This window comes from Salvelinus sp. IW2-2015, unplaced genomic scaffold (genome assembly GCF_002910315.2).
Source record: "Salvelinus sp. IW2-2015 unplaced genomic scaffold, ASM291031v2 Un_scaffold6369, whole genome shotgun sequence".
NCBI lineage: Eukaryota > Metazoa > Chordata > Actinopteri > Salmoniformes > Salmonidae > Salvelinus > Salvelinus sp. IW2-2015.
Genome location: NW_019947632.1, coordinates 14,874 through 35,577, shown reverse-complemented (window position 1 = coordinate 35,577; position 20,704 = coordinate 14,874). Strand labels below are relative to the sequence as shown.

Below are 20,704 nucleotides of genomic sequence, written 5' to 3'. Positions count from 1 at the left end.
ACTTCTCTCCCTTAAGCCACTGGGCAATACCTATGAGGTTCAGTTAGGCCCAGGCTCATAGAGATGTGTTCTGTCTATTCGTTTCTATGGATAGACCCGTTTGCCCCCAACCCCTGTCCCCTCTACATCCCTGCCTCTTCCTGGCTTCACCTGGTCAGCCCTACCTATCCTTCCCCCACAGCCCCAAATCTACTTACTTAATCTCCATAGGTATCTTCTCTCCAGCCTATCCCAGCTAATTTGTTTGTACTGTCTAAAGGCGTCAGCATGCTTCAGTTCAGCTGGCAGCTAGCCGAAGTCAGCTAAGCGAACCGAACGTGTGTGCTCACATACTCCCTTAATTAAAAGACATTCGCTTGAAAAACGAGAAAAACGCAGCTGTAGTGCTATTTGTCCATTTTGAGACACCGTAGTCAGTATACACTTCCTCAAAATAGTCAGAATTAATCTAACTCAAGGAATCTGTCATTCATTTTAAAGTTTTTTTTCCCCGAGGAGATCTTTGTTGCGCAATTTTGAATCTAACTAAGATGTTTGGTGCATTATTTCTCAATGAAACAATGTGCATGAAAATGAGTCGTCTCTCGTCGAATGACAACAGACTTTATTGAAGAATCCCTACTGTTGACCAATCTCAGAGGAAGGGGCGAAGACTTCGGCTACCGACTTCGTCTTGCGTCCAGACAGAAATGTGTGTGCCCGAACACTCAAAAACCCTCACTGAAGTCCAAAACAAACAAAAACATCACTAAATGTCATCATAATATATGCACAAACTCTTCCGAACTGTTTCAGCTGGGAAGAATGCAGACGCCTCAACCCTCTCTGCTAATGGCACTTATGTAAAAGTCTGGCGTCGACGCAAAGCCTCTTTTCAATTTAAGGGGCTTTTTTGGCATGGGAAACATATGTTTACATTGCCAAAGCAAGTGAAATTTCTCTCCCTCTGACATTTTAACCAGGATCTTGTTGTACTGGGTTTAATTTTCCACATCCTCATTCACATCCCCTTTACAGACCTTGGATCAGCTCCCCTCCCCCAATCCTAACCTTAACCATTAGAGGGGAAAATGTGAATCTGACCCAAGATCAGCGAATTAGGGGCAACTTTCCTGCCTTGGAAATGCTACGCTACTTCCATGCCCATTTGTACTCACAGTTATTACTGCGGTGATCTGTCATACCCTGTGTCCTATGGCATCCCCTTAATTTTGATGTCACTTTAGATGACTTGTGTGTGCTTGTTGTAGATATTTATGGTGTTGTAAGGTCAGGATGCCAGGGCAGCAGTCCAAGAAGTAGCCTATAAATGCTTTGAGACGTGGGATACCTCTGTCAGGGGAACATAAATTTGGACTTCTGTCATGTTATCCTGTGTTTTTCTAAGTTGCCCACTGTTGTCACCATAGCTAGCATGGCTGTATAGTTGTAATGAGCGCTCTCACCATTTTCTTCCCAAAACACAATACACCATGGTTGAGTCCTGCTGAGTTTAGTTTCACTACTCTGGCATATCCTACATGTTCTAGGCTACAGTATATGATGTTGTCCCTTCCCCAGAGTACACTATCACCATGTACGACACAGAGTAGAGAGCTCCGCTGGAATGCCACCTACTTCGACTACGCCTCCACGGTGCCTGACGACGACCCCAAATACAGTAAGACATGCTTTTATATCTCTCCATAGCGACAGTGAATGTAGGCTATGTATGTGAGAGACTGAGTTGTTGCGATATGCTGTCTGGTAGGGCTGTGATGATGCAGTATCACAACATATTTTCCATGGCAAAAATGAAAACAGTAAGCAGATGTAACTCTTTGGTCCTGTAAGAACCTGCAGGATGTAACGTATTGTGTGCTACAGCTTGGAAAATAAATACCTCTGATTCTGGATGACAACAATGATTTTTGTTTCCAACATCAGGGCTGTTTCTCTAAAGAAGTTAAATCCGCTTCATGTTTTTGTTTTCTTGCCATGATACTAACGTGTATTGTGTTACTGATATCGTCCCGGCCCTGCTCTCTGGTTGAAAGCATATCTCATGCTACATAGATCCAGGGAGATGATTTTCTACTGTCATTATCTCACAACATATTACTATTGAACATCATCCAATATCAAGGAAACTAATATTAAATATCCTCTCTCTCCTCACGTTTCTCTTTCCCTCTCTACCTTCTTTTCTATATGTGTATTATCCACCTCACGTCATCTTTCACATAGTTGCAATGATGCAATACATCACACCAGTTTACGTAACCCCCCTCTCCCCTCCCCTTTAGAGATGGCCCACTTTGTCTCCAATGGTGACGGGCTTGGTGGGTGACAGTGGACAGTGAGTCGGGTGACGTCCAGTGGATCCAGAATTACAACTCCCCCGTGGTGGCCATGTACATATGGCAGCGTGAGGGCCTGCGCAAGGTGCCGCTCACCAACGTCGCTGTGGAAACGCTGCGCTACCTCACCTTCATGTCAGGCGAGGTGGGCCGCATCACGCAGTGGAAGTATCCCTTCCCCAAGGAGAAGAAGCCCAAGAACAAGCTCATGTAAGTAGACTGTGTGATCGACAGTGGCTTCCCTTTAGTTACTCAGCTATGGAGGCCGCAAAACCCTGACTTAAAATATGACTTTGTAGGTGGCTTATGCTTTCATAGAAAAACACAGACAATTGGATGAAACTTTTTCATTGTCACTTTTGGACAGGGAAGAGTCTCCATTTTACCCTCATGTCATTGTTTTTCTAGAGTAAATCCCTCCAGGGGTGGGTATTTTAAAGTGTAGAGCTCACTACTGTTTTAGCTTGAACTTTCATGCAAATCTTCCCATAAYCATGGGCATTGAATGTGCAAACACATATATTCTGCAATGTAGAAAATAGCAACAAATATAGAAAACCCCTTGAATGAGCAGGTGTTTTCAAACTTTTGACTGGTACTGTATATATTTGCATATCTGGGTTGAGGATTCTGTCCTCATGGGTTAGGAATAGAAGCCCCACCCTTTTCTATAAACGATGTTGATTGGTTTCTATCAGCTCCAGTCTATGCTCAGCAAGACTCCAAGCAGAGCTTCTCCCCTTTAGCATTTGCCACAGCATTTCTGCCGAGACCATTCTCCTTTGACTTCTGTTGAATTAATTTATCACGCTTATTTAGCCACTTCCTTCTCTCTTTTATGATTAATTAAATAATTTACTCCGAATCTCTGTTTTCCTTCRAGACATTTCTTTTGTTAACAGGGGCCCCTTTGAAAATGCTTTAGCTAAACTCTTGAAGTCTCACAAGTAATTTAAGATGGGTTGAGTAAGTTGATTTTGCAAGCAGCACGTGTTMCGGTTGATCTCCCCATCCTGAGAACAGGGGTTGGCCCCATCTCTACCTGTCGTGTTAGAGCTTTGACATGCATTCCAGGGCTCTGAATCATTGATGGGSTGTATTGAAGATCTCTTTATATCTATGTTTGATGATTGCACGAGCCAGTGGTGGTGTAGTCAGGACTTGTAGAGATGTGCATCATTTGTTCATAAAGTGATACATCTAACCAACACAGATGGACTCTTTCAGTCGTGGTTTCACAATACAGTTCTGTACTTCTATTTACACCAGCTTTCAGAAGAAAGGAGAAATAAGAGTTTCAGTGGGTGATCTTGTAGTGTGTGTGTGAAATTGTCTGTTTGTAACCAATAGTGCAGTTTTCTGACTCAAGTCAAAGCTGTCTACARTATAATAGAGAATCTCCCTATTCTAAATGTCCTGGTTGAGGTATACTATTAGGCTTCTCTTCCTTGTTTAAAGCTAACATTAAGACTATCCTGTTCTGTTTTCACAGGGCCACACTCTACGTAGGCAAGTACTCCACCAGCCTGTACGCATCGCCCTCCCTGGTGCATGATGGGGTCACGGTCGTGGTGAGTGGCACTAGGCTCTTCTGTGTTAGAACAAATGTGACATTCCGTCTAGAATCTAGAACATCACAAAACAACTGGAAGCTTCTGGAGCTGATCTCTTAGCCCAAGATCAAAGATGTGAGTTAAGAGTCACAGGGACCTGCACTAGTGTTGGTTTGGTTGTTACCTGACCACAACCCAGGTCACAATCCCCTCAGGCCTGGTCCTGCAGCACAGAGGAACAATGGATAGTATCAGCAAGACCCTTATTTCTATCTATTTACAATAAGATGTTGAGATTAATTTGACGTAATCCATTTGATCTTGCATCCCCATTATTTCAGTTTCCTTCCAAGTAGTAAAGGATGTATTCATTATATCAACATTTAACAACATTAAACTACACTAAGTATGTGGCCACCCCTTCAAATGAGTGGATTCGGGCTATTTGAGTGCTGAAGCGTGTAGCGCATAAAATCGCTTGTCCTCGGTTGCAACGCTCCTACCGAGTTCCAAACTGCCTCTGGAAACATACAGCACAGAAACTGTTCGTCAGGAGCTCCATGAAATGGCCGAGCAGCTGCACACAAGCCTAAAGTCACCATGCGCAATGCCAGGTGTCAGCTGGAGTGGTGGAAATCTCTTCGTCATTGGACTCTGGAGCAGTGGAAACCCATTTTTGGAGAGATGAATCACGCTTCACCATCTGGCAGTACAACAGATGAATCTGGGTTTGGTGGATGCCAGGAGACGCTACCTGCCCGACTGCATAGTGCCAACTGTAACATTTGGTGGAGGAATAATTGTTTGGGGCTGTTTTTCTAGGTTCCCTTAGTTCCAGTGAAGGTCAATCTTAACGCTACATAATACAATGACAATCTAAACGATTCTGTGCTTCCAACTTTGTGGCAATAATTTGGGGGAAGGCCTTTCCTGTTTCAGCATGACAATGTCCCTGTGCACAAAGAGGTCCATACAGAAATGATTTGTTGAATCAGTGTGGAAAACACTTAACTGGGCTGCACAAAGCCCTGACCTCACCCCATCGAACACCTTTAGGATGAATTGGAACGCAGACTGTGAGCATCAGTGCCTAATCGCCCAACATCAGTGCATAATGCTCTTTTGGCTGAATGGAAACAAGTCCCTGCAGCAATGTTCCGACACCTAGTGGAAAGCCTTCCTAGAAGAATGGAGCCGCAAAGGGGGACCAACTCCATATTAATGCCCATCATTTTGGAATGAGATGTTCGATGAGCAGGTGTCCACATATTTTGTGCCAGGTAGTGTATATTAACATGAACTACTTAGTACTTGAAAAGGATGTTAATGACTAGGTGACTTCCCTAGTTAAATAAAGGATCCATAATAATCTAGTGGTTTGTGTGTCTCCTGTAGCCCCGCGGCAGCACCTTCCCCATGCTGGAGGGTCCTAACAGCAGGAGGTAACAATGGAGGAGGAGTGTGTGATCACCCCAGGACCAGCGTCAAATTCACTGGCCTGAGGGAACGCAACCACATCAACTTCATGAGGAACCACCTGCTCCTCATAGGTAGAAAACACCTCTCATGCATCCATGTCTACCCGCCCCCCCCCCCCCCCCCCAGTGTCTACCTTGTGTTATTATAGTGCCCTCTACTGGATGCTCAGTCAGTTCTCAGATGTGGAACACAAGCATTGTCCAAGTCATGCAGTTGTGGCAGTAGAATAAGGATGAACGTTGGTTTTGAGAGTGATATCAGCATGATGATGATTCAAGGATTTAAGAATGTGTTTGATGTTATATAGATGTTATTACACACACTGTAATGTCATCATAGTGATGATGCTGATGCTGGTTGGATGCGTTTCTCTCCCAGGTCATCATGAGACGCCTCCTGATGCCCATAACAAGATCCTGGAGAAGTTCCCTGACAGTATCCCACGCCAGCAGGGCAATGTCATCCCCACCACCACAGAGAAGACCCTAGAGGAGGTGTGTGTTTCAGTCCTCAGCATGCCAACTGACCTCTCCTTTGATTTTGTTGGGTATAAAAAATATCTTCTCCCTCGTCCTCCCTAGAAGAAGGTGAATGAGAGTGACATGGGAGAAGGCCCCACTGTGGGCCCCAGCCCCCGGCGTCACCTCATCCAGGAGCCGTGGGCAGACCACACCGGTGAGGGTGGAGGCCCTGTGGACTCCATGCTTAAAGACATGGCCACCATCATTTTCAGCACCTTCCTCCTGACTGGCTGGGTAGCCTTCATCATCATCTACCCAAGGTAAGGGAGCACTGACACCTAGTGTTGACTGGTGTATGGCTGTGGCTGTTACTACCTGGCTGTACAGATTGTCAGTCAACAAGCTGAACATGAGTGACGAAAATGTATGAAGTAAAGCCCACGTTTAGTTCCTGTATGATGGTAGGCTCTGTGTTAAATGTAGGAAGTAAAGCCAAGTTTAGTTCCTGTATGATGGTAGGCTCTGTGTTAAATGTAGGAAGTAAAGCCACAGTTTAGTTCCTGTATGATGGTAGGCTCTGTGTTAAATGTAGGAAGCCACAGTTTAGTTCCTGTATGATGGTAGGCTCTGTGTTAAATGTAGGAAGCCACAGTTTAGTTCCAGTATGATGGGGCCCTGTGTTAAATGTAGGAAGTAAGCCACAGTTTAGTTCCAGTATGATGGTAGGCTCTGTGTTAAATGTAGGAAGTAAGCCACAGTTTAGTTGAAATGCTGAGTTATGGATATAACACAAACCTGACATGAACACTATAGCTCACTTATATATGTACTTCCCAGAGTGTTCACAAACAGCAGCAGCTGCAGCATGAACAGTTCCAGAGGCAGTTGGATGAGCGGCTGGATCTCCTGAGGAGACAGCCGTTCTCTCCCCGGGGACTGACCTGCCCTGCTGGCCCCGGACGCTGACTCAGACACCAGCAGCCCAACATCACCCCCCATGCATCCAACACTCCAACCTGTCTGTGCCTGAGCTGGCAGCTCTGCCAATGAGCCGAGGACGGAGGTATGTGGGACACAAGTGGATACACACATTGATAAAGACAACATGCATTGATGCACACAATTACTCACACATACTGTACACACTCACTTACAACAGGTCTAGCACTGCTCTGTTTCTTGATGCCTGGCAATTGTTTTGAAAATGAGAGTAAGATACTTTTCTGATTCCAATATCTGATGTGCTTTTTTTTGTGGTTCATCAGATGAGGACTCCAACATGGTCAGAGTTGGAAAGATAACATTCCGGCCCAAAAATGTTTTGGGACACGGTGCAGAGGGAACCATTGTGTATAAGTAAGTCTCAACCCAGGCTAATGTATCTACRTTTTGTAACAAAGTGAAATGAAAGTCAAGTGTCTTTTTGAGGCTGCTCAGTCGTTCAATCATCTCTACTCGTCATATAGACTCTTGAGAGTCTTTGGCCRCATCCCCATTATTTCTGTGCAAGTGGGTAGAGAATTGGGACACAACCTTCGTTTTTCATTTATTTTGATAAATGTTCAGTTTTTACAAACATACAGACAAGAACTCAACCTTTCTTTGTAAAGTGTCTGTTTAGGAATGTTCTACTAACCTTCCCTTGCTCTGTCCACCAGGGGTCAGTTTGACAACCGTGCCGTGGCAGTCAAGAGGATCCTCCCAGAATGCTTCAGCTTTGCTGACCGTGAGGTGGACCTGCTGCGCGAGTCGGACGAGCACCCCAACGTCATCCGTTACTTCTGCACAGAGAGGGACCGCCAGTTCCAGTACATCGCCATAGAGCTGTGTGCCGCCTCACTGCAAGAGGTACTGCAGCCTCACTGACCACCAAACCAAGGGGTCTGCAACACCCGGCCCACGAGCCAAATGCGGCCCACAAGCCAAATGTTTCTGGCCCTCCAAAGTTGTCTTAAGCCCTACAACACCCTCTCTCTTCCTGACCTTTCAGCTTACGCTCTCATTTATTAATTAATGAATCCTCTTAAACTTGCTTCTTGTTACTTTTACTCACTCACTGGATGCGGACTCTTTGTGTTTCCTCTTTCAGTATGTRGAGAGACAGGATTTTGATCGGCATGGACTGGAGCCTGTGATGCTGCTGCAGCAGACCATGTCAGGACTGGCACACCTGCACTCCCTCAATATAGGTAATAATCACAAGATGTGCACCTCCCACTAGGTTTTAATATAAGGTTCGTCAATGAAGAACAGAAAGGTTCTTACCATACAAGTAATATTTTCAATAAGATTCACAAGACTTACTGCAGCTGGACTAGGTACAGTAAACATCTAAGATTCTCTAGGTTACAGGTTATTCTTCCAGCCTGATCTGATCTTCTCCACTCTTCCCGTCCCCAGGCACAGAGACCTGAAGCCCCACAACATCCTGGTGTCCATGCCCAACGCCCACGGTCGGCGCGCGGCCATGATCTCGACTTTGGCCTGTGTAAGAAGCTGGCGTGGGCCGACACAGCTTCAGCAGGAGGTCCGGGGTGCCGGCACCGAGGGGTGGATCGCCCAGAGGTCCTCAGTGAGGACTGCAAGGACAACCCTGTGAGTGGTCCCTCTCTCTACTGGAGACGGACTGGTCTGATTTTACAGATGACAGCTGTCATGAAACAAAAGCCTGTGTGACTGTCGCTGTCTGAAATAATCTATTAATTGGTGTGAATGCAGTTCACTGTCATATACTTATTTGACTTTATCAAAGACATTGATTGCTAACCATCACAGAACGCCATTATTGAACTCCTAACCTCTCTCTCTTCCTCTGTAGACGTGCACGGTGGACATATTCTCTGCAGGCTGTGTGTTCTACTATGTGGTGTCCTGGGGATGTCATCCCTTGCAAGTCCCTGCAGAGGCAAGCCAACATACTGCTGGGAGCCTACAGCCTGGCACAAGCTACAGCCTGACAACATGGTGAGGACTCATCCTTGTCTCAGACCCACAGGAAGACGGTGAGGGGAAGTTGGTGTAGGATTGGTTTTGAAGTAATTTGATTTAAACCAGGATGTTGACTGTCTAAGAAACAGTATTTCTTGCTGGTGAGCATCAGTTCAGCCTTTGAAAGTACAAAGAAGAGGCAATAAGTTTACATTGGACAGTTTTGGTAAAGGCAGTATTAAGATTATAATAGACAGACGGGGTCCTGATGTTATTGCAATTTTGTTTAATGCAAACCCAAACATTGACAATCAGTTGTTTCACATCAGAGACCCTGTTGTGGAAAATTGATCCAAAGATTAGCGCAGAGCATAATTATAATAGTGAATCTTTAATGCAGACGAGAAGCTGCTAGGTAGATCCCTCTCTGATCGCAGTCAGGGAAGGAGCTCCAAGAGTAAATGGATACATGTCCTTTTACAGTGGAAGGTAATAATACATCATATTGTTACAAGTTATTTATTACAAGCAACAGTTCCAGAACACATGGCTTGTTTTAGGGTGCAGAATAACAGGAGTATTGAAATGCATACATCATACAGTCCAACACAGAACAATAACATAACCCTTGAAAGTGACAATAGCTCACCCCAATTCTGCCACAACACCCCCCCATAGTGACTGAGTGTTGGTCGTGTCTTTCCCAGAGGACTCGTGGCCGCAGACCTGATAGAACAGATGCTGAGCATGGAGCCCCAGAGGAGACTTCTGCTGAGAGCGTGCTCAAAACCCCTTCTTCTGGAGCCTGGAGAACACTGCAGTTCTTCCAGGTCACAATCAAATCAATACTTTTCTATTAAAACTGTTCCACATAAATCAGTATAGCACGAGATGCACTGTGACGGAACATTTTCCATAAACGACATTTTCTTTGTTTAAATAAAAACCCATATTTCATCTTGTTTCCCCTGTAGGATTTGAGTGACAGGATAGAGAAGGAGCCGCTGGACGGACCAATCGTAAGAGTTGGAGCGAGGGGGGCGGGCCGTGGTGAAGCTGGACTGGAGGGAGCACATCACAGTGCCTCTACAGACCGGTAAGAGACTGGCCTGAGATCAGTTGTAGCTACAACCACATACCTGTTTTACAAGACTTTGTCCACATCATGAGTGTAGACTGGTAAAGAGACTGGTCCGAGTTCAGTTTTAACCCTACTACTATGCTAGTGCCTTTAATAAATTAAAGGGTATATATTTCATGAGTTAAGAAATMATATGACCTACTACAGTTTTGTACTGAAAACATGATTTATTAGTTGCCCAGTTAGGGTTAATGTTTCTCAAGTGCAGAAGAGATGTGAGTGTAGTCACTGATTCTAAAATGCAGTGACGGTGGATGTGGTTTGCATTTCCTGTCAATCCAGACTGCAGCATTTAGCTGAGCTCTTCTCAACCTGAAAGGCTGCTTTGCTTCCTGTTGAGTGTTCATCTTTATAGGGCTGTTTCATATGGTTGTTCTAATCTTAATATGCTACTGTATGTGAAAGAAATGGTAAGAGAAGGTTCGCTGTGACTGTTGCATTCATGAGTTTTTAATTTGCATAATAGTCATTTATCTATTTAGCTTGTTATGTTTTCATGCCTTGTGGAGAACTAGTCGGCTGAAGATTTCCTGACAGGTAGACTATATTTATAGGATATCTAACTTTAAACCAGGACATTGTGAGGTATTTCAATCTTGCTGTATTATGAGACTTTTAGGATAAATTATACATTTTAGGATAAATTATTAGAATGTACTGTGTGGATTACTCATTGCATGTATTTTCTCTTGGCAGACCTACGCAAATTCCGGTCGTATAAAGGAGGGTCTGTCAGAGATCTTCTCCGTGCCATGAGAAACAAGGTATGGGTGTCTTTTCAGCTAAATTATGTGTGTTTACCTGATTAATGTCAGTTTATATGAATCCTTATTTTGTCCCTCCTATAGAAGCACCATTACAGGGAGTTACCAGCAGAGGTCCAGGAGACTCTGGGCTCCATCCCTGATGACTTTGTCTCCTACTTCACTTCCCGCTTCCCCCACCTGCTGCGCCACACCTACCTGGCCATGCGCACCTGTGCCCACGAGAGGTCATTCCTTCCCTACTACTCCAGCTCAGAGCAGCTCGCCTGGATACGGACTCCCTACACACACCCCGGGCCCAAGGCCACAGAGCTGCTGCAGACACACACGTCGCAGCCGGAGGAACCCACACCGTCAAACACAGTACCCTCACAGCCTGAGAAGGTGTCAAACACAATTCCATCCACAGCACCCATACAGTCAGTGACTGTATCAGACTCCACACCCATACAGTCACTGTCAAACACAACACCCCCACAGTCAGTGCCAACCACATTACCAGTAGAGCCAGTATCATCCACATCATTACCAGTCCAACCAGTACTGCCTTCATCACCCTCATCCACACTGCAGACCTGCCTCCACAGACAGTGTTGCCCTCAGAACCCCACACAGTCAGAAACCGCCCTTACAGATCCCGTCCCACCTGAGCCACACATACTGCCAGTGCCACATCCAGCCACACCGGACACAGCCCTGCCTGAGAGCCAACGAGGGGTGGTGGATGAGTGCTGCACAGAGGAGCATTGCCTTACGAGTGGACACATACTGGTGTTCTGTTGCTCTGTCCTGTGCTGGTGAGGACCAGGCCTGCAGTGCCTGGGAGCTGCCGACAGGGGGAGCACAGCCCAAACCAAGTGCCTTTCCTGCTCGACTGAGACAAAATGGCTCCGAATGGAACCGTCAAGGTCCCTCGACGCATCAAGAAGCCAGGTGGAAATGAACTAGTGGGGCCGTACTGTGTAGTACAGAGTCTGTTTTTATTTGCAATGGAGTCCCTGCTATGTCAAGTATTGTGAGGTATTGTTGGGCACAAAATACTTGGCAAAGCAAGGGAGGAATTCTTTCTGTTGATGTTGAAAGACAAGTCGACAATGGTAGTTTACTGTGGAATCTTGTTATTTCTCTTAATGAGCCTATACACTGTAAAGAAGTGTATATTTTTGTATAGGTGACGACTTGATAATGACTATCGTTGAAAATCATGGGATGTGGCCATTGTGCCTTTTTAAATAACACTGTGTTATGTATGTGAGCTCTGTGAGGGTAGACGTCTCGGAATAGTTTTGCTTGCTGCTGCAGATGCTGCTAGTGACGGCTTTTCTGTCTTGAATCACTACTATTCAGTGCCTGTCGTCCTGTGCAGGCGAGGACAGATAATCCAAAGGGTGTTTGAACTAAACACTGGTAAAAGCATAATGTGTTTATCTTTTTACTTTTATCTCTGATAGCGTTGTGCTGTACATAAGGCACAAGGCAATATGTGATCTGATTGTGTTTTTATTGCAGGACATCACCCAAGTCTTGTTTGCTTGATCTGACACACTAGGCCTTTACTAAAACTGGTTCAGCTACAAGTCATGATAGGATGATTACAGAAAGCATTCACTTCACATTCTGGTTTTTGCTGTCAGAGGAATGATGTGTTTTCTCTCATCCTAGCTTTGATGAAGGATGATCCAATGCAACATGTTTTATTCAATCGTATTGTCTGTATAATGATTGGCAGTTAAATAGGTCTTCATTTATTACATGAATTAACTGTTATAGTTTGTTAATATTTATTTTTTAAGTGGAATGCATTTACTTCAGGTTTATTTTGTACTGTTCATTGTACATCAAAACCCAAGAATGTACAGTATTGTGTCTAATGCAAGCTGTTTAAAGTTAAGTGAAGAGGGTTTTTGCAAAGTGAATAGTAAATCTTTTGCAGTCTCGTCTGACGATGCCTTTTACTGTTAAGATTTAATTTCTGACATGCCATCCTGAATGCAAGAATAGTTTGTTTTATGATATTCCATTTGCAGTTTTGCAGTTGTCTCCTTTTGCCAACATGTCTGCCATTGTTGGAGTGAAAATGCCAAATTAAATCAGCATTAATATCTGTTAATGTGTTAGTTTGCAGATATTTTGAGCTTGTGGACTAATGCTGCGTTCATAACCAAGTGGGAAGGCGGTATTTACCAGTCGGTAGACTGGGAAAAATCCACTTGAACGCACCTACAACTTGTAATTACTAGTGGGAAACTCATCGATCGTCCCTGATCTCGACTTCTCCCACATGCTGACCTCTGACATCACCTACTAAGGAAGTGACTTCACCACAGCATTTTCGGCAGTTAAATGTAGCACAACATTTATAAAAAGCAATCTATTAACGTTTTTTAACAACCATGAAAGCTGTACTTTTAGTTGGTGAATTGTGATTTGGTGTAACAATGTATGCAGACCCTTCTCTATGCAACCTGATTTAGATGTCAGTTTTATATGAATCCTTCTTCTTTTGTCCCTCCTATAGAAGCACCATTACAGGGAGTTACCAGCAGAGGTCCAGGAGACTCTGGGTTCCCATCGCTGATGACTGTCACCTACTTCACCTCCCGTGCCACACCTACCTGGCCATGCACACTGTGCACAGGAGGCACTTCCTTCCCTACTACTCCAGCTCAGAGCAGCTCGCCTGGATACGGACTCCCTACACCCAACCCGGGCCCAAGCCACAGAGCTGCTGCAGACACACACGTCGCAGCCGGAGGAACCCACACCGTCAAACACAGTACCCTCACAGCCTGTGATGGTGTCAAGCACATATCCATCCACAGACCCCATACAGTCAGTGACCGTATCAGACTCTACACCCATATAGTCACTATCAAACACAACCACATTACCAGTAGAGCCAGTATCATTCACATCATTACCAGTCCAACCAGTACTGCCTACATCACCCTCATCCACACTACCAGACCTGCCCCCACAGACAGTTGCCCACCCAGCCCTCAGAACCCTCCACACCCTCAGAAATCTCCCCTACAAATCCCGTGCCACCTGAACCACCGTGCCACACTGAACACGGTGCCACACTGAACACGGAGCCACACTGGACACGGAGCCTGCCTGAAAGCCAGGTGATGGGTACGGCACAGAGGAGCGKTGCCTTGGGGTTTTAGGCTGGGTTTCTGTATAGCACTCTGACACCTGCGGATGTAMAAAGGGCGTTTTATAAATACATTTGATTGATTGCCTTAWGWGTGGACACATACTGGGGCCCTGTGGCTCTTTCCTGTACTGGTGAGGACCAGGCCTGCATTGCCTGGGACCTGCCGACGGGGCAGCAGCAGCCCAAACCAAGTGCCTTTCCTACTCTACTGAGACAAAATGGCTCAGAATGGAACCGGACCAAGGTCCCCCGATGCATCAAGAAGCCAGGGTGGAAATGAACTAGTGTGGGCAGAGAGAACCTGTTTTATTTGCAATGGAGTCCTGCCTCATGTCATGTATTGTTGGGCACAAAATACTTGGCAATGCAAGGGAGGAATTCTTCTGTTTATGTTGGAAGATTTAAGTCAACAATGGTAGTTTTACTGTACAACGTTCCCTCAGTGAGCCTTTTCACTGTAAAGAGGTGTATATTTTTGTATATGTGACTACTTGATAATGACTTGATCAATGATAATCATATGATGTGGCCATTATGCCTTTTTTAAATAACACTGTGCTATGTATGTGAGCTCTGTAAGGGTAGATGTCTCTGAAATAGTTTTACTTGCTGCTGCAGATGCTGCTTGTCTCTCTTCACTCAGTACTATTTCAGTGCCTGTCTTCCTGTGCAGTCAAGGAGAGATATTCCAAAGGGTGTTTGAATTGRACACTGGTAAAAGCATGTGTTTCTATTCTACTTTTATCTTATCTCTGTTAGCGTTGTGCTGTACATCGGGCACAAAGAAATATAGTTTTTTTTTTTATTGCAGGGCGTCAGCCAAAGTCTTGTTTGCTTGATCTCTTGACACACTAGGCATAACTAAAACTTGTTCGGCTACAAGTCATGATAGGATGATTACAGAAAGTATTCACCTTACATTCTGGGTTATGGGCTTTAGTTTTTTTGACCATTCTTTAATGGAGGAATTATATATATATTCTCTCATCCCATATTCCTTAATGATGATCCAATGCAACATGTTTTATTCAATCATATCCATTGTATAACAGATTAATAGGTATTTAACTGTAATAGTTTAATATGTTATTTATTTTGTACGGTGTTTTTATGTACTGTCCATACTACACACTGTTTCACAATTTTCTAATTTTGCATTGTCAACGAATATGCAGCTGTTTAAGTGAAAAAGCCAAATAAATCAGCGTTATATTTGTGCCTTTGAACTTTACATTTTTGTCAGTTATTCTTGGGACTAAGCAAACACAATACATTCATTATTGCCTGTTATGTAACGGACTTCCACTGCAAGCCTGAGGGGGTCGATGCCAAGTTGCCATTGGCTGCCTTGTTGGCCCTCATAACTCTCCTTTTCTCCTAAACGAAACTTACGGATAAAAACAAGCCCCCTCATGACGTCGTTCCTCTGATCTGACGTAGTTCGGGTCCATGGTTTTCAATGGAGTGACTGAGGGTGCTAGCATTAGACACCACCTATCTAGTACAGCAGCAGAAATCTACCAGCTGAAAAGAGTAGTCTGTTATCACACCGAGTCTTCTTAAGCATTAACGACGTGCGGCGTATTTAAAGATACACATATTTATGTTGGCATGGAACAATTAAAGAGTGAGGAGAACTATATCAATTATAGGCTACGCTTGTCGAGAGTGTCTCCAACAAAGGAAGGACACATTCTTAGCCCTTTATTTCTGTTTGGTGTAAAGTGTATCTGCTGAAAAAATAAAAAAAAACTATATTGAAGTCTTATCTTTGCAATCTAAAACTGGAGTATATTTTTTCCAGAGAGGACAACATCGCCGCCAACGTCTGGTTCATCTTCGCACCGCTCATTGTAAACCCAATATTTGTTTTTCTTGGAGACTACAGATTAAACTTAATTTTTATTAAAAGGATGTATGTAGCTACTTAGTATTTTTAAATGTTCAATAGCTAATAGGCTTGAGCCATTTTATTTGGAACCGTGCATTGGCCTCATTCCCTTTGTGTTTTATAATCAACTAAACATTTAACAGCTTCGTTGTCTTGAAATGGTTATATTTCAAATATTCGTTTCAACTTTAACCAATCACACATCTGTTGGAGACACAGGTGAAGTGGTGAATTATGGGCTTCTCCTCCAAAGAGTACCACAATATGAGTCATTAAAACCTAGCGGTCAAACAGGGAAATGGTTCAAATCGTTTTTAAACCATTCATTTTTCCCATAGAGGATTTTAGACTGTTGTGGTAAACTTACCTGACGTAACGTTTTGATAACTGTGTAAATCTCTCTCGGACAAGGTGACTTATTATATATTCGCTGGTACCCCCACCCGAAAAATGAATATGCTAATTAGCTGCTAATGGGCTATCCTACAGAACTACAAATACTATCTATCTACTATCTGGACGAGAACTGCTGAATCCAGGCAAAGGTAAGAATCTCTGTGATTAACTATCTAATGTTAGCAAAATGTAGTAATGCATAAATTGGCAAAAATAAAAAATGTTTTTGGTCATGTTTTAAAATAAAACAATACCTGTTAGCAAAGGGTCAGCTAGAGAGACATGCATGTATTTGTAGTCTTGCATGATGTCTACTTTGGTGCTAATTATCATTTTTGAATCTGAGCGTAAATAGAGCTGAATGTATGATTTAAACGTCACCTTGTCTGAAAGAGATTTACACGAATATCAAAACGTCACACCAGGGTAAGCCTACACAAAACACAGCCCTTGTTTTAAGTGTTTCTAAAATGGGGAAAAATGAATGGTGGAAAATAATTTTCAAACCATTTCCCTGTTTGACCGCTAGGTTTTATGGTATTATGACACATCCACTGTGGGATCTATAAAGGGAGCCACTCGCCTGCCAACTGAGGTTCGTTCAGTTTGCTTGAATATTTGCTACGTTGTGAAACGGTTTGTACTGAAGGACACGTTTTCCCTAAACGTTCTTGAATGTTCTTGAACAGACTGAGGTACGTTTGCTCCGGTTTGTTGAGTGTAGCAAGGTGTGCTTGAAGCAATTGGTGATGTGAACTCAGCAAAAAAAAAGAAACGTCCTCTCACTGACAACTGCGTTTTTTTCAGCAAACTTAACGTGTAAATATTTGTATGAACATAACAAGATTCAACGACTACATAACTGAACAGTCAGTATCTGGTGTGGCACCAGCTGCATAAGTACTGCCAGTTCAGTCTCTTATGGACTGCACCAGATTTGCCAGTTTTGCTGTGAGGTGTTACCCCACTCTTCTACCAAGGCACCTGCAAGTTCCTGGACATTTCTGGGGGAATGGCCCTGCCCTGCCTAGCCCTCACCCTCGATCCAACAGGTCCCAGACGTGCTCATGGGATTGAGATCCGGGCTCTTCGCTGGCCATGGCAGAACACTGACATTCCTGTCTTGCAGGAAATCACGCACAGAATGAGCAGTATGGCTGGTGGCATTGTCATGCTGGAGGGTCATGTCAGGATGAGCCTGCAGGAAGGGACCACATGAGGGAGGAGGATGTAACGCACAGCGTTGAGATTGCCTGCAATGAACAACAAGCTCAGTCCGATGATGCTGTGACACACTGCCCCAGACCATGACGGACCCTCCACCTCCAAATCGATCTCGCTCCAGAGTACTGGCCTCGGTGTAACGCTAATTCCTTTGACGATAAACGCGAATCCGACCATCACCCCAGGTGAGACAAAACCGCGACTCGTCAGTGAAGAGCACTTTTTGCCAGTCCTGTCTGGTCCAGAGATGGTGGGTTTGTGCCCATAGGCGACGTTGTTGCCGGTGATGTCTGGTGAGGACCTGCTTACAACAGGCCTACAAGCCCTCAGTCCAGCCTCTCTCAGCCTATTGCGGCCAGTCTGAGCACTGATGGAGGGATTGTGCGTTCCTGGTGTAACTCGGGCAGTTGTTGCCATCCTGCACCTGTCGCGCAGGTGTGATGTTCGGATGTACCGATCCTGTGCAGGTGTTGTTACACGTGGTCTGTCACTGCGAGGACGATCAGCTCTCCATCCTGTCTCCCTGTAGCGCTGTCTTAGGCATCTCACAGTAACAGACATCGCAATTTATTTCCCTGGCCACATCTGCAGTCCTCATGCCTCCTTGCAGCATGCCTAAGGCACGTTCACACAGATGAGCAGGGACCCTGGGCATCTTTCTTTTGGTGTTTTTCAGAGTCAGTAGAAAGGCCTCTTTTGTGTCCTGTTTTCATAACTGTGACCTTAATTCCCTACCGTCTGTAAGTTGTTAGTCTTAACGACCGTCCACAGGTGCATGTTCATTAATTGTTTATGGTTCATTGAAAAAGCATGGGAAACGGTGTTTTAAACCCTTTATAATGAAGATCTGTGAAGTTATTTGGATTTTCATGAATTATCTTTGAAAGACAGGGTCCTGAAAAAGGGACGTTTCTTTTTATGCTGAGTTTATTTTACGGGCAGTGGCAATGCTGAAATTGTTCCACAACCCACCACTCCCCATTTTTAACTGGTCATTTAGTAAAGCGCTGTTTCCGTTCAACTGAACATTCCAGATCGTAAAAACGTACTGAACACAGCCTGGTCATTCTTGCTTCTCTTCCTTGTGGATGTGACCTGCATCACTAAAGCTCTCCTCAGCATGACTAGATTCTAGCTTCTTAGCTGAGCCATTCTCTCGTTTGGTTTAAAACCCCTACGTTTACTCGTTTGTGAACAGCCCACACTCCGACTAGCAATATGCTAGTTACCTTAGCCATAAGGCAGTTGCTAGCTATATAATGCATTACTATTCATGGCCGTGGCATTCACACTGTGCTAGCCCTAGCTAGCATTAGCTGTGAGGCTTCTAACTAGCAAGCTAGCCACACTAGCAGTCCTACCTGCACATAGTGGCATACACATGGCTAGATAACTTGGAGTTCCCTACCTGCTCAGGTAGTGTTGCTGTCACGCCTGTGAAGGCTAAGTCACAACAATGCTGAAAAGCCAACTAGCTACTGGCCAGTTTGCTTCTCGTTTAGTACACCTCACGATGCTATGGTGATATGAGACTCAAGACCGGAGAAACAACAATATTCACGCAGTTGTCTTCGGCTAAGGTGGCAGTAGCTAGCGAAGCTATTAGCCAAATAGCTAACACGGCTAAAGGCACTTTTCTTACCAAGTACATAAAATAAATAATATGAGCACGTCTTGTTTAATGACACCGTTCACACCAATTTACAAATATCGTCCTAGCGCAACCCGCCAGTTATTTATTCGGAACAGGTTAGATATTGTTATATGGGACACTGCCACTGACAGGTCTGTGGGTTCCTTGTGTGAATGAATTTCTCTTTGTCTCGATTTTTTTTATGTTTGCAATGTATCTATTTAGCCAATGCATGTGTTTCTATTTTGAAATGGTTGTCAATTTCATCTTCATGTAGCATATCACCACTGTCTCTATAGCCTATTTTCCGCCCTCTAGGAAACTATGGCGCGCCGTGCATGGCTTGTGAGGAGGAGAATGTGACTTGCCTCGGTCTTCTAGACTTGCCTCACGCTCACTGTAAAGTGGCTCGTTTGCGAGCAGTTGTGTGACCAAAACAGTTAACTGTTTAGATCCATTTAGCAGCTTTCTCGGGCTGTCATCTAGGCTTTGACAACTAGAGTAGGGTAACCCCTGCAGTTGTGTTTCATGAAGGAAGCATGTCGCGTACGTCTAATCCCCAAGCCGGCAGGTAGCCTAGTGCTTAGAGCTTTGGGCCAGTAACCGAAAGGTTGCTGGATCGAATCCCCGAGCTGACAATTGAAGAATCTGCCGTTCTGCCCCTGAGCAAGGCAGTTAACCCACTGTTCACCGGGCGCCGAAGACGTGTATGTCGATTTATGGCAGCCCCCCGCAYCTCTCTGATTCAGAGGGGTTAAATGCAGAAGACACATTTCAGTTGAATGCATTCAGTTGTACAACTGACTAGGTATCCCCCTTTCCCTTTAGCCCTGGTCTTGGACCTGTCTATTGTGCTTGATGCAATTAATTTCTCAGCAACCTTTGAGCAGCTGGAATGCGTGGAGTATTAAATATCTCTCCTTTTAAGACAGTTTGCTGATTGCCCTTACCTCTGCAAAGCGAGTGAGTGAGCTGCATGCACTTTAGTCCACCATTCATGCCTACAGTTGCCCTGGGGTTCCCCCAAGTAACGTTGTTACTCGATTCCGCCTTTATGCTAAGGTCAGCAGCAATTACAATTGTATCGCCTTGGAGCTAATTGATTTCCACCGGTCACCGTTCTACTCTACAGAAGAAGGGCGTCTCCATCGTTTATGGCCAGTACACATGTTGCGCTTCTACTTGGACAAACTAGAGCATGGCAAAAGGGTGACCTACTCTTCGTTTCCTGGGCGCCCCCTTGCAAACGTGGGCCCCTCTCTCATCAACAGCTGTCCCATTGGATTGTGGATTATATTAGCAAGGGTTTACAGCCCCCGGAGATTCTGAGTGCTCATTCCACGCGTGTTTTTGGCGTCTTGGCACTGTGCAAAGGCCTCTCTTTACAAGAGATCTGCACCATTCACACCAACATAGGCATAGAGCTATGGCATACTGTTTTTGTCTTACTATAATTTTTAGACAGACCCCAATGAGAGAGAAAATGTTGAAAAGTATTCTCCGTCTGACATTGCAGTAACGTTCTTTTCAGTTCTAAGTTCAAGTTTAAAAGATGTAATTTACGGATGTTGAAAATGTCTATTCTTTAGGTTTGTCAAACGATTAAAATAGTTAATTGCGTTAGTTAATTGCGATTAATCACGATTATTGAAAAAATTTGATTTTGCTCAAATTTGGCCCTAAAAGTTTAGTCCATTTTTTAAAGCAGTGTCAGAAAGAAGAAAAAAAAACATAG

At 44.4% G+C, this 20,704-nt stretch overlaps 1 pseudogene; it reads left to right on the top strand.

Moving 5' to 3' along the window:
• Window positions 1–25: 25 nt before the first annotated feature.
• LOC112078838 (serine/threonine-protein kinase/endoribonuclease IRE1-like) lies at window positions 26–15,056 on the top strand (annotated as a pseudogene).
• The last annotated feature ends 5,648 nt before the right edge of the window (window positions 15,057–20,704 follow it).